This window comes from Alligator sinensis, unplaced genomic scaffold (genome assembly GCF_000455745.1).
Source record: "Alligator sinensis unplaced genomic scaffold, ASM45574v1 scaffold1208_1, whole genome shotgun sequence".
NCBI lineage: Eukaryota > Metazoa > Chordata > Crocodylia > Alligatoridae > Alligator > Alligator sinensis.
In genome coordinates, this window is record NW_005842782.1 from 5,603 (window position 1) to 17,044 (window position 11,442).

At 46.9% G+C, this 11,442-nt stretch overlaps 1 non-coding gene across 1 annotated transcript; it reads left to right on the plus strand.

Annotated features, from left to right (window-relative positions):
- Positions 1 to 6,095: 6,095 nt before the first annotated feature.
- TRNAK-CUU lies at positions 6,096 to 6,168 on the plus strand. The gene has a single exon. It is a non-coding gene; the product is annotated as a tRNA-Lys (tRNA).
- The last annotated feature ends 5,274 nt before the right edge of the window (positions 6,169 to 11,442 follow it).

The following is an 11,442-nucleotide window of genomic DNA, read 5'->3' on the forward strand; positions in this document are numbered from 1 at the left end:
CGGCAGATGCACCTTTGGCTTGGGCACTTGTTTGACAATGTTAATTGGGGCCTGGAGATGCAGTATCCCAAATGGACTGGGAAACTCAGGTTGTGACATCACAAAGGGCGCACTGGGGGTGTGACCTCTGACCCCCAGTCCTTCCCCATTTTCAGGTTACTTCCCTCTAGGGAAATTCATTTACACCAGAGGTTCCCCTTGGTCTCTGGTCTCATCTTCACCAATCAAGCCCAGTCTTGAGCCTATAAAACCATCCCAGGCCTATGGAGATCTTCAGTAGGCCCTATCCCTTCAACTGGTGATGAAATGAGCTTGGAAAGTTGTCCAGTTGAGTGCAGTAGGTATGACTCAGAGTTTGGACTCATGGATTTCCCTTTCCATAAAGAGACAGTGGGATCTAAAAATTAGAGCAGGAGGAGCTGGGAGTCGGGATCTCTGGGTTCAATTCACTTGACTACTTACTCATCCTGATCAAGATGTCATGTTCATTAATACCAGGGTTGGAAGGTTTGTACGTGGGCCACTGTGCACTCACCTCTCTACCAGCACAACTACCTTTCCAGCCAATCTGGGAGCCATGAAGGCTGCCAATGAGTGTGTGAGGCCTGTCAGCCCTACCTCCAAAGGTGAGAGGGGAGCCAAGGAAAGTAGGCCTGGGCTGAAATAGAGCTCAGGTCATTTCCATTAGGCTTCAGTAAGCTTTTCCTTCTGCAGAAATCTTAGTCTAGAGCACAAGACACTGGACTGAAAACAGAAAATCCTGGGTGCTGTTCCTGGCTTCATGGTGACCCCACTTGCTCAAGTGGTCCTGGACAAGCTATCTCCTTTTTCTGGTCCCCCTTTTCCCTGTCTGCACCACAAAGTTGATGGGATTTGCCTGCTGGTGAGAACTTCTGTAAGACTTCCAATGGAAATGCAACCCAAATAATGAGTATGGTGGAGATGTGTAGCTGTAGGCCTGTGTAAAGGACAGGAAGTGCTGGGACACCAGTCTAGAAAGGCAAGCAGCATGGCTGGCTTCAAAAGAATAGTGGTTACTGGATTCACTGGCCCATATAGGCAGGTATAGAGCTCTATAGGCAAGTATAGAGCTACTGCACTATTCAGCTAGTAATCAGAGCAGATGGCTCTTAAGTAGTGGGCTGACTGACTATGGTGTGGTGCAACGGACTATGGTATACTGCATATCTGGCCAGTGGTGCATAAATGGATTACACAACCCTGCATGGGCCAGACAATGGTCTGGTGCAGTGGTATATGTGGTACTAGACTAGCCAATCAAGGGCCTCTTAGTAAAGCTTGGCACTCTGCTCAATAACATGGAGTAGCCGGGAAAACAGGAATGAACTGGTTAGCCACTGGCCTGGTATGGAAGGATATGCAGTATGGCACTCACTGACCAGTGCATGAAGTCAGGACACTGGCCTGGCTAGGCTGGTGCTCTGGTCTGGACCAGACTTTTCTTTCTCTGTTTCAGCCCTGTCAGGAAAGCCCTGGGCTGGGTGTGACATTCTCTTGAGTGACTTTAGGGAGGCTCCATGCTGGGACATTTATCACTTGACTTCAACAAAGGAAAGTTTGGTAGATGTCCGGCACAAGCAGTCCCAACAGAGATGGGGCCTCAGCTGGAGGCATTATTGCTCCTGGACTCGTCATTAGGCACTGGGTTATGGTACAATGGGCATTGTTAGCATCTCAATTGCTGCTCTGGCTGGGGACAGTTGAGATGGGACCATAAGTCTTAATAAAACATTTGCTGTTTGTGATGCAGTCTCTGAGGAGCCCCATGGAAAGTGCAGGCAGATCATTAAAAAGTGTTTGTGCTTAATTCAGAAGTGAATCTAAGCGAACCCAGAGGAAACCAAACTCAGTGCAACTGTGAAGCAGAGGAGAAAAGGAGGGTGCCAGGGTGGAGGTGTGCTAAGGTGCATCACTGATCAGCCCAGAGACTGCAAATTCAAGGCCAAAGCAGAAGCACTCATGGTATGGCCCTGTCAGATGCCAACAAATTTGCAAATTCTGCTAAATACTTTGTCACAAGGTCCTAGGAAAGGAGGTAGAACTGAAAAAATGAACAGGAATGATAAATAGCCCCTGGCGGATCTTTCCAAGACCCTTCTAGTCTAGTGTACAACAGGTCTAGTCTCAGCTGCTGTGAGACACACCCGGTAGACAGATGTGAAATACCATGCCTTCAGGAGAGGTTTCTTACAATCCACGCCAATCAGCAATTTAATAAGACCCAGTATAATATATTTAGGAATACATGGACATAGGATCAGAAAGGGTATCCTGGGCCATGCTGTCCAATCCCCTATAATCACAGGCAGTTGTTAACCAAAGAAATCTCCAAAATCACCACCTCACAAGGTCACCCACAAGGCCCAAAAAGCCAAGACGAACCTATAACATGCCATAAGTGAAGGAGAGAAAGGGGCACTACCAATAGCATTCACTGAGAGGGAAGGTTATAGATTCATAGATTATAAGGGGCTGGAAAGGACCTTGCAAGATCATTAGGTTCAGCCCCTCTACACTAGGCAGGAAAAGACAACTGGGGTCAAGTGACCCCAGCAAGGTGACCGTCCAGTCTCCTCTTGAAGATTTCCAGGGTAGGTGATTACACCACCTCTGGAGGAAGTTTATTTCACAGTCTGGACACCCTGACTGTGAAGACATTTTTCCTAATGTTGAGCCTGAAACGATCTTCCAGGAGTTTGTGACCATTACTCCTGGTTTTCCCCGAGAGTGCCCTGGTGAACAGCTGTTTGCCAATCCCTTGATGTATTCCCCTGATATAGTGGTAAACTGCTAAGACGTGAACTCTCAGCCTTCTCTTTTTTAGGCCCAAGTCCCTCAGACTTTCCTCATATGGTCTGCCTTGCAAGTCTCTGACCATACAGGTGGCTCATCTCTGGACTCTTCCAAGTTTTTCCATGTTCTTGTTGAAGTGCGGCACCCAGAAGTGGACACAGCACTCCAGCTGTGGTCTCTCCAATGCTAAGTAAAGGGGAAGAATCACTACCTTGGTTTTGCTGGAGATGCATCGATTGATGCATGCCAGAGAATTGTTTGCCCTGCTAGCTACAGCATCACACTGACGGCTCATGTTCATAGTTGTTTGTTAGTATCTCATCAGAAGATCATAGGAAAAGGATCATGTCCCACACTACTGGGGAAGACAACCCTCCTCAGCCTGTGCCAATCTGACCTAGGGGAAAAATTATCTTCTGACCCAATTTCATGGTATCCTGTGTACCTTTCCCTCACATCTACATGAGACATTTTACTGAGCAGCAGACTAATTTACTGCGCAATAAAGTGTCAGTGTCTACACATGCACAGCAATTAGGGCACAGTAGCCTATTTACTGCACTGCTGAATAGTCCCATTAGATACAAGTGGTATCTGGCAGTGAAGTCAATTACTGCACTTAAACACACATGCGCACAGTGACATTGGGATTAGTTTACTCTGACTCAAATTGAGCCTGGGTATATTCAGTTGTATTAATTGCACGTGTGGATGCACCCAGTACATGTTAAAAATCACCCCTTTGAAAAAAAACCAACTTGGGTGCATTCTCTTTTTATCATCTCCAATTTAAATAAGGAGTAACATATGGGACAAACTGGGGCCCATTTCTATCCTATATCTAATCCTCACCCTGGATTTCAATCTGGAGTTATGCCATTGGGTTAAATAGGTCCAGTGCCCAAAATCAAATACCTCCCTGGCATCTCTGGGGCTGATACCTGTCTTGTACTCCCTGCTGTCAATGAGGAATGATCTCTTCAAAATCCTCTTAATCAGCCTGGTGTAAATAAGGCGTGATCCCAGCTCCTCTCTCATTCTGGTAGAAATAACTAGTGCTACTTAAATTTCAACTTGTGAAAATTAAGATATCAAGAAGTAAATTAAGCATCAACACATTCTTATGTTCTCTGCTCAGGATATACAGGAGACCCTCGCCATTCGCGGATTTGCGATTCATGGTTTCGAATATTTGCGCTGCGCTGCGCCAACCCACGCTCTCTCCCCCACAGCGTGATGACACTGTTACTGCACTCTGGTGATACTTTTACATTCAGTATGTTGCAGTACTGTATTTCAGCATTAATCCATACCATTAATCATGGCACCTAAACGAAAATCAAATGATAGTGCAGTGAGTGCAGCCTGTTTATCCTAGCCTGTTATCGGTACAGCACAGTATTCATGGATTTCCCCATTCACAGGGATCTCTAGAACATATTCCCCGCGAACGGCAAGGGTCAGCTGTAGCTGTAATGCATGGTGGAAGAATCAGCTGGGGCAATGTAGCAGAGTTACAATTACATGAAAAAGTTGGATACACTCATTTCATTGGGGTTAACTCAACCCCCTCTAATTATCTTCCCACTTTTCTGATAAAAGGAAACGTGTGCAGGTATATATCAAGAGAACTACTTTGCCTCACATCAGTGCGGCAGAGGATCTACAAGCAGGTGGGGAAAAAAGGTGAGCAATAAGGAGGAATATCACTCTAGTCAAAGAAGAATATCACTCTATTAATTGAGTCTGCTGGAGCATGCTAATTAGTGTGCTTCCAGCAGACTTTGCATTTTGTACATCAGCATCCCTGCGCTTCAAAATGGGGAGTGGGGCACTTTAACTAAAGCTCATTCAATGAGCTTACATTAAAGTGCTCCCGCCACCATTTTGAAGTGCAGGGACGCTGATACATGAGATGCTGCAGATGCTTTAATTCGAGCAGCTCTTAGAGCCGCTCGAATTAAAGCACCACCACTTCACTCTCAAAGCACGTGCAAAAATACCCAGAATGTCCAAACGCTTTGTTGAGCCAGACCCTGTGAAGAATAGTAAAACAAATGGCAAAAGCTTTTTTGATCGTGTAATGAAAAAAGAACGAAGAAAGAAGTACAGCTGCTGTATACTGAACACAGAGAGGAGAGCAAGGACAGCCTAGATATGGCCCCAAACCAGAATTATATTTTTGCTTCAGACTTCAGTAAGGATGAAGATGTAATTGAAGACAGTAGTTTGGTATGACATGGTAACACAGATGTAGTGATGGAAGTTATATGGAAGGTGGAGATCAAACCTGGAATGTTTACAGTCACAAAATCAGGAGGCCCAAATCTTCTCCATCACAGAATATTGAAGGAATTGTCATGTGAAATAGCAAATTATTTAACACTAATCTTAAATGAATCTGACAACTCAAGGAGAATACCCAACGGTTGGGAAATAGCAAATATAGTGCCAATTTTTACAAAAGGGTGAAAGAGTGACCCAGACAATTACAAGCCCATTGGCATGATTTTAGTAGTAGGTAAGGTCTTATATTGGAACAGCCATTTACTGGGTCACAATATAGGTCCATCTTGCCCAGTATCCAGTGTCACGATAGGCCCATCACTGCCAGTTCTACATGCTCATGCTCCACACGATACATCAATCCCAATCTCGTGCCCTGCCCTGACAATAAGTGGTGGAAAACCCTGGGCAAGAGCAGGGGTGAGGGTCCCCAGGGGACAAGTCTGTATTCCACCCTAATCCCACAAGCCACCAGGGACCTCAGCTGGTGTCTCCTGCATGGGGCCATCACCATGGGCATATATCTGGTGTGAAGCCACTTTCCTGTCCCTGATTCAATCCCATCTCCAGGCACTGTCCAGTGGCTCCTTGGACTTGTTTGAGGGCCAGTGGGTGTTGTCTGGTGTGCTTTGTTCAGTGTTCCCCTCTTAGCACACTAGTTTTTAACCTTCACTCTTGTTCCTGTTTTATCACTTGTTCCAAACAATTAGTTGCCACTTTCCATGTAGCCTCCCTTTCTAGAGGAAGGCTTATAGTTTCACATGGTGGGCCTTCCACCCATGAACCCCTAAAGTGGCAAATAGGCCTGTGTCACACAAGCAATCACTGCCAGCTCTATATGCACATGCTCTGCACAGTCCATCATCCCATCCACACGTCCCACCCTGAAAATAAGTGGCAGGATGCCCTAGGCAAGAGTCGGGGTGAGGATCTCTGGTAGACAAGTCTCTATTTCACCTTGATCCCATGAAGCACAAAAAAGCTAACTCAGCCATACCCAGCTAGCTCAGTTGGTAGAGCATGGGACTCTTAATCCCAGGGTCATGGGTTCAAGTCCCATGTTGGGTGCATCAGTTTCACTCTGCCCTAAAGGAACCATAGGATTTAGGGTCTCTTCTGTGGCTAAAGGGTGTGAGCTAGTGACTGTCAAGTTGATAATTTTCACATAAGGAAAAACTTCTTTACTTCTGGTTTGGAACAGGCTCCCCCAGAGGTGGTACAGTCACCCACCCTGGCAAACTTCAAAAAGTGTTTGATGCCCCTCAAACTTGCATCTCAAGTAGGTCCAAGGAGGTGATCCTCCCCCTCTACGTGACACTGTTCAGGTCAAAGCTGGAGTACTGTGTCCAGTTCTGGGCACCCCACTTCAAGAGGGATGTGGACAACATTGAGAGGGTCCAGAGGAGGGCCACCTGCATGATATGGGGACAGCAGGGCAGACCCTACAATGAGAGGCTACGGGACCTGAACCTGTTCAGCCTTCACAAGAGAAGGCTGAGGGGGGACCTGGTGACCATCTAGAAACTCACTAGGGGGGACCAGAAGAGTTTGGGGGAGACCTTGTTTCTCCTAGCGCCCCTTGGGCTAACAAGGAATAATAGCCACAAGTTATTGGAGAGTAGGTTTAGATTAGACATCCATAAGAACTACTTCACTGTCAGGGCAGCTAGGAACCAACTTCCAAGGAAAGTGGTGCTGGCTCCTACCCTGGGGGTCTTTAAGAAGCGGCTTGATACCTACCTGGCTGGGGTCATTTTAGCCCAGTTTTCTTCCTGCCCAGGCAGGGGGTCGGACTTGAAGATCTACAAGGTCCCTTCCACCCCTACTTCTATGATTCTATGAACTGGTCCCATGGATTGTAAGGCTAGAAGGGACCTCGGAAGATCATCGGGTCCAGCCCCCTGCACCAAGCAGGACAGACACCTGGGTTCAGGTGACCCCAGCAAGGTGACCATCCAGTCTCCTGTTGAAGATTTCCAGGGTAGGTGATTTTACCACTTCTGGAGGGAGCTTATTCCACAGTCTGGACACCCTAGTTGTGAAGTACTTTTTCCTAATGTTGAGCCTGAAATGGTCTTCCAGGAGTTTGTGACCATTACTCCTAGTTTTCCCAAAAGGTGCCCTGGTGAACAGTTGTTCATAGAGCCCTAGATGTATGCTTCTGATGTAGCGGTAAGCTGCTACCAAGTCCCCTCTCAGTCTTCTTTTTTTCAGGCTGAAGAGTCCCAGATCCCTCATCCTCTCCTCATATGGCTTGCCGTGCAAGTCTCTGATCATAAAGGCAGCCCTTCTCTGGACTCTCTCAAGCGTTACAATGTGCTTCTTAAAGTGCAGTGCCCAGAACTGGATGCAGTACTCCAGATGTGGTCTCACCAGTGCTGAGTAGAGCAGGAGAATCACTTCCTTGGTTTTGCTGGAGATGCATCGATTGATGCATGCCAGGGTATTGTTGGCCTTGCTGGCTACAGCATCGTACTGCTGGCACATGGTCATACCGTGGTCTATTATTACCTCCAGGTCTCTTTCAGTTGTAGTGCTGGTCAGGTTGGCGTTGCCAAGCCTGTAGGCGTGCAGGTGGTTGCTCATCCCCTGGTGGAGCACTTTACGTTTCTCAACATTAAACTTCATTTGGTTCTGGTCCACGCAACTTGAAAGCCTGTCTAGGGCTACCTGTGTCTGCAGCTTATTTTCAAGCATGATCACGCTTCCCCATAATTTGGTGTCATCTGTGAACTTGGCCAGTGAGCTCTTCACCCCCACATCCAAATCATTTATGAAGACGTTGAATAGCGCTGGACCAAGCACCGTCCCCTGCGGGACACCACTGACCACTTCCCACCAAGACGACATAGATCCGTTCATTAGAACTCTCTGGGTCCTACCCCGCAGCCAGCTTACTACCCATGAGTGACTGGTGCATCCTGAATTTGTGGGGGCGCATGCAGAAGCCGTTGACCCTGTCAGGGGGGACACCAGCCCTACCAACAGTATCAGTGTCAGCCATCGGGGGGCACCGGCCCCATCGGGAGGGGTATGTGAACCCCCATGCATCCCCCTACTAGTTGCCTATGTTCCTACCCACCTGTCTCACAGTTAAGCCCACAGTCTTCTAATTTTCTCAGAAGAACATCATGGGATACGAGATTGAAAGCTTTTCAGAAGTGAAGATATATAATAACAACCTCCTCTCACTTATCCAGGTGGCGAGTCACCTGATCATAACAGGAGATGAGGTTGGTAAGACAAGACCTGCCCATGATGAAGCCATGCTGGCTGTCGTTCAGAATCCTACCTTCTGCAAGCCTATCGCACATAGACTCCTTAATGAATTTTTCCAGGATTTTCCCTGGGATAGAAGTTAGGCTAATTGGCCTATAGTTACCCAGGTCATCCCCCTCCTCCCCTTCTTGAAGCTGGGCATAACATTGGCCCTCTTCCAGTCCTTGGTGACCTCCCCGGAGTGCCATGAGCTTTGGAACAGATTCACCAGGGGTTCTGCGATTACCTCGGCCAGTTCCTGCAGCACTCTCGGATGAAGTTCATCCAGTCCTGCTGACTTATATGCATCTAATTTCTTTAACTGATCACACACCATTTCTATGGCAATAGTAGGAAGGCAATCATTGGAACCCTGCTCATTCTGTACTCTAGCTGGTGTGATTTTCCCCCTGGCCTGGTGAAAGACTGAAGCAAAGTAGTCATTCAGGAGTTCAGTTTTCTCCCAAATGGCGATGACTAGCTGTCCTGAGTTGTTGAGCAACGGCCCCACATTTCCATTTGTTTTCCTCTCATTCTCTATGTATCTAAAGAAGGACTTCTTGTTGTCCTTAATTCCCGTTGCTAATTTTAGTTCAGTCGCTGCCTTAGCTTTTCTAATCTGATTAGCTTTTCACACCTACAGGTGTGGGCCATTGCTATATAGTCCTCCTTGGCGGCTCCTCCATAAAGCCATCACCATGGGTGTATATCTGGTGCACTTTACAGACACCTCCGACACCTGCCCCTCTTGCCAATAAAGGGAGTGCACCAGGTTGCAATCCCTTTTTCACCTCCTGCTGAGGTTCTAGCTGCACTTCCCCCCATCCTGTTTGTTATGGACATCCTGTTTGCAGCCCCACCAAGTCCTGGGACCACATGGTCAACCTCCTTCTGGCTCTGGCCAAACTGGTCATCTATAAGACCAGAAAGGAGGCTGTGGCTGTGGCCAGCGGGGAACCCAGGTGAATGTGGGGCTGTCTTCCTGTCACTCCACCGCTCACATCTACAGGCGATGCGTAGAGGGTGCACGTGCACCCTGAACGTGGCAGTGCACCCTCTACAAAAAGGCACCACCAACAGCACTGATCCCAACACAGATCCCTGGAGGACCCCACTGCTTACTTCTTTCCAACAAGAAAACTGACCATTTATACTCACTTTTTCTTTCCTATTTTTAGGCCAATTTCTAATCCACAAATGGATGTTCCTTGTAATTGCATGACTACCTAGATTCATTAAGAGCCTAATGGGAGACCCTGTCAAAGGCTTTTTGGAAGATATACGATGTCAACTGGATTACCCCAATCCACCTGCTTATTGACACCCTCAAAGAACTCCAGTAGGTTGGTGAGGCATGATTCCCCGTTGACAAAGCCATGTTGATTTCTCGACAGCAAGTCATGTTCACCCATGTCTTAGAACAGATATTGAATGACAGAATTAAATATATGGAAATAAACAGAAAATGAAAAGGACTGGAGAGGAAACTGGATAATCCTGACAGAGGCCTGCTGTTAGAATACTGCATTGGGAAGATGGAGAGATATAGATTCAAGCTTCCTGAGGGTGAAAGGGGCCTAGAACCACAGCCCCCGGCTTTCTGGACAAAGGCTATTGGGCTACAATACTCCACCACCGCTGTTTTATAGCTGCCAGTTTTCACCCAGCTACAGTTTTGGGACTGATGATCATCCAAGTACACATGTTTAGAGTTGCATCCCTGCCTGGACAAAAAGCAGCCTGTTGTACATGTGCTACATGAACACTTGAGAGGCTGCACTGCATGTGGAACAGGACCACAAACTGTGCATACGTGCCAAAAAGTCCAGTTACTTGGCTAAGTAACTGCCATTTGGGCACAGAAAGTGAAATAGGATTCTGCTCCTGACTCTGAGGAAGTCTTGAGCACTTGTTCCATAAATATCATGCCCCTGGAGTGTAGCTTATTCCAGGCACACAAGATCAGCAGTTACTTTAGAAAACCTTGGCCATCACTACCTGCAGCTATAGATCTGCCCCAACATGTACAGAAATCAATAGACATCTTCCCATTAACTACAGATCCACAACAGTAACAGAATCATTGAAGGAAGGATATGTAGGCCAGACCCGACTCCACCTACTAGGTGTCTAAGCCCCTATTTCACTTTGCTTGCGCCTCATTTTTTACTTGCTGTTTGTTTTTTTTTTACTTGGGTGCATAAGTAGACTTCCAGTAGTATAAGAGTGAGGTGGTAGTCATGATGGTCTAGAAATTACGTGAGAGACAAGGATTTCTTAGGATGATATCTTTTAGTTGGACTGATAAAAGAAACCACCCTAAGAAATCCTTGCCTCTCACATAAGTAGACTTATGCGGGTTAACTTTTTCAGGGACTCGGGTAGAATAGGGAAGTCCACTGAGGCACATAAAAGGTAAAATAAGATCTGGCCTAAATAAGAACTTAAGATGTGCATACTGTATCAGAGCAATGGTTCATCTAGCCCAGTATCCTCTCTGGCAGTGGCAGAACTGGATGCCTTAGAAGGAAAGTATTGAACTGGATATATCTAGAGTGATCTATCCTCTATTCATTATGACCCCTGGCATTTCCCATTAGATGTACAAGGGTGTGGAATTATCAGGCTAGCTGCATAATGATCTGATTCAGGGAAGTATCAGCTACTGGACTAGCTACTTCAGTGAGGCAAGGGGGACTGCACTATCAAGGCAATAATTGGTTGCAAAAGGATATGGGATAGTGGACTAACTGGCCAATGGTAAGGTGCAGTGAAGTACTGAGTATTATGTTAGCTGGCCATTTATCTGGATTAGCAGAATGGAGGGTACTGGACCAGCTGGCCAGTGATCTGGTGAAGAGTAGAAGTGAATGATCTCTTGCAGTGTAGGATATGTAGTACAGAACTAGTGAGCCAGTGGGCCAGTACAAAGGCATTCTGGGAACTGGACTACCTTGATAGTGGTCTGCTACAGGCGGGTGGAAGGATCTGGTATAGAGGGGAATGGGGGGCTGCACTATCTAACCAAGGATCTATCAAGCAGGCACATGGAGCTCTGTACTAACTGGTTGCTGCTCCTAAACT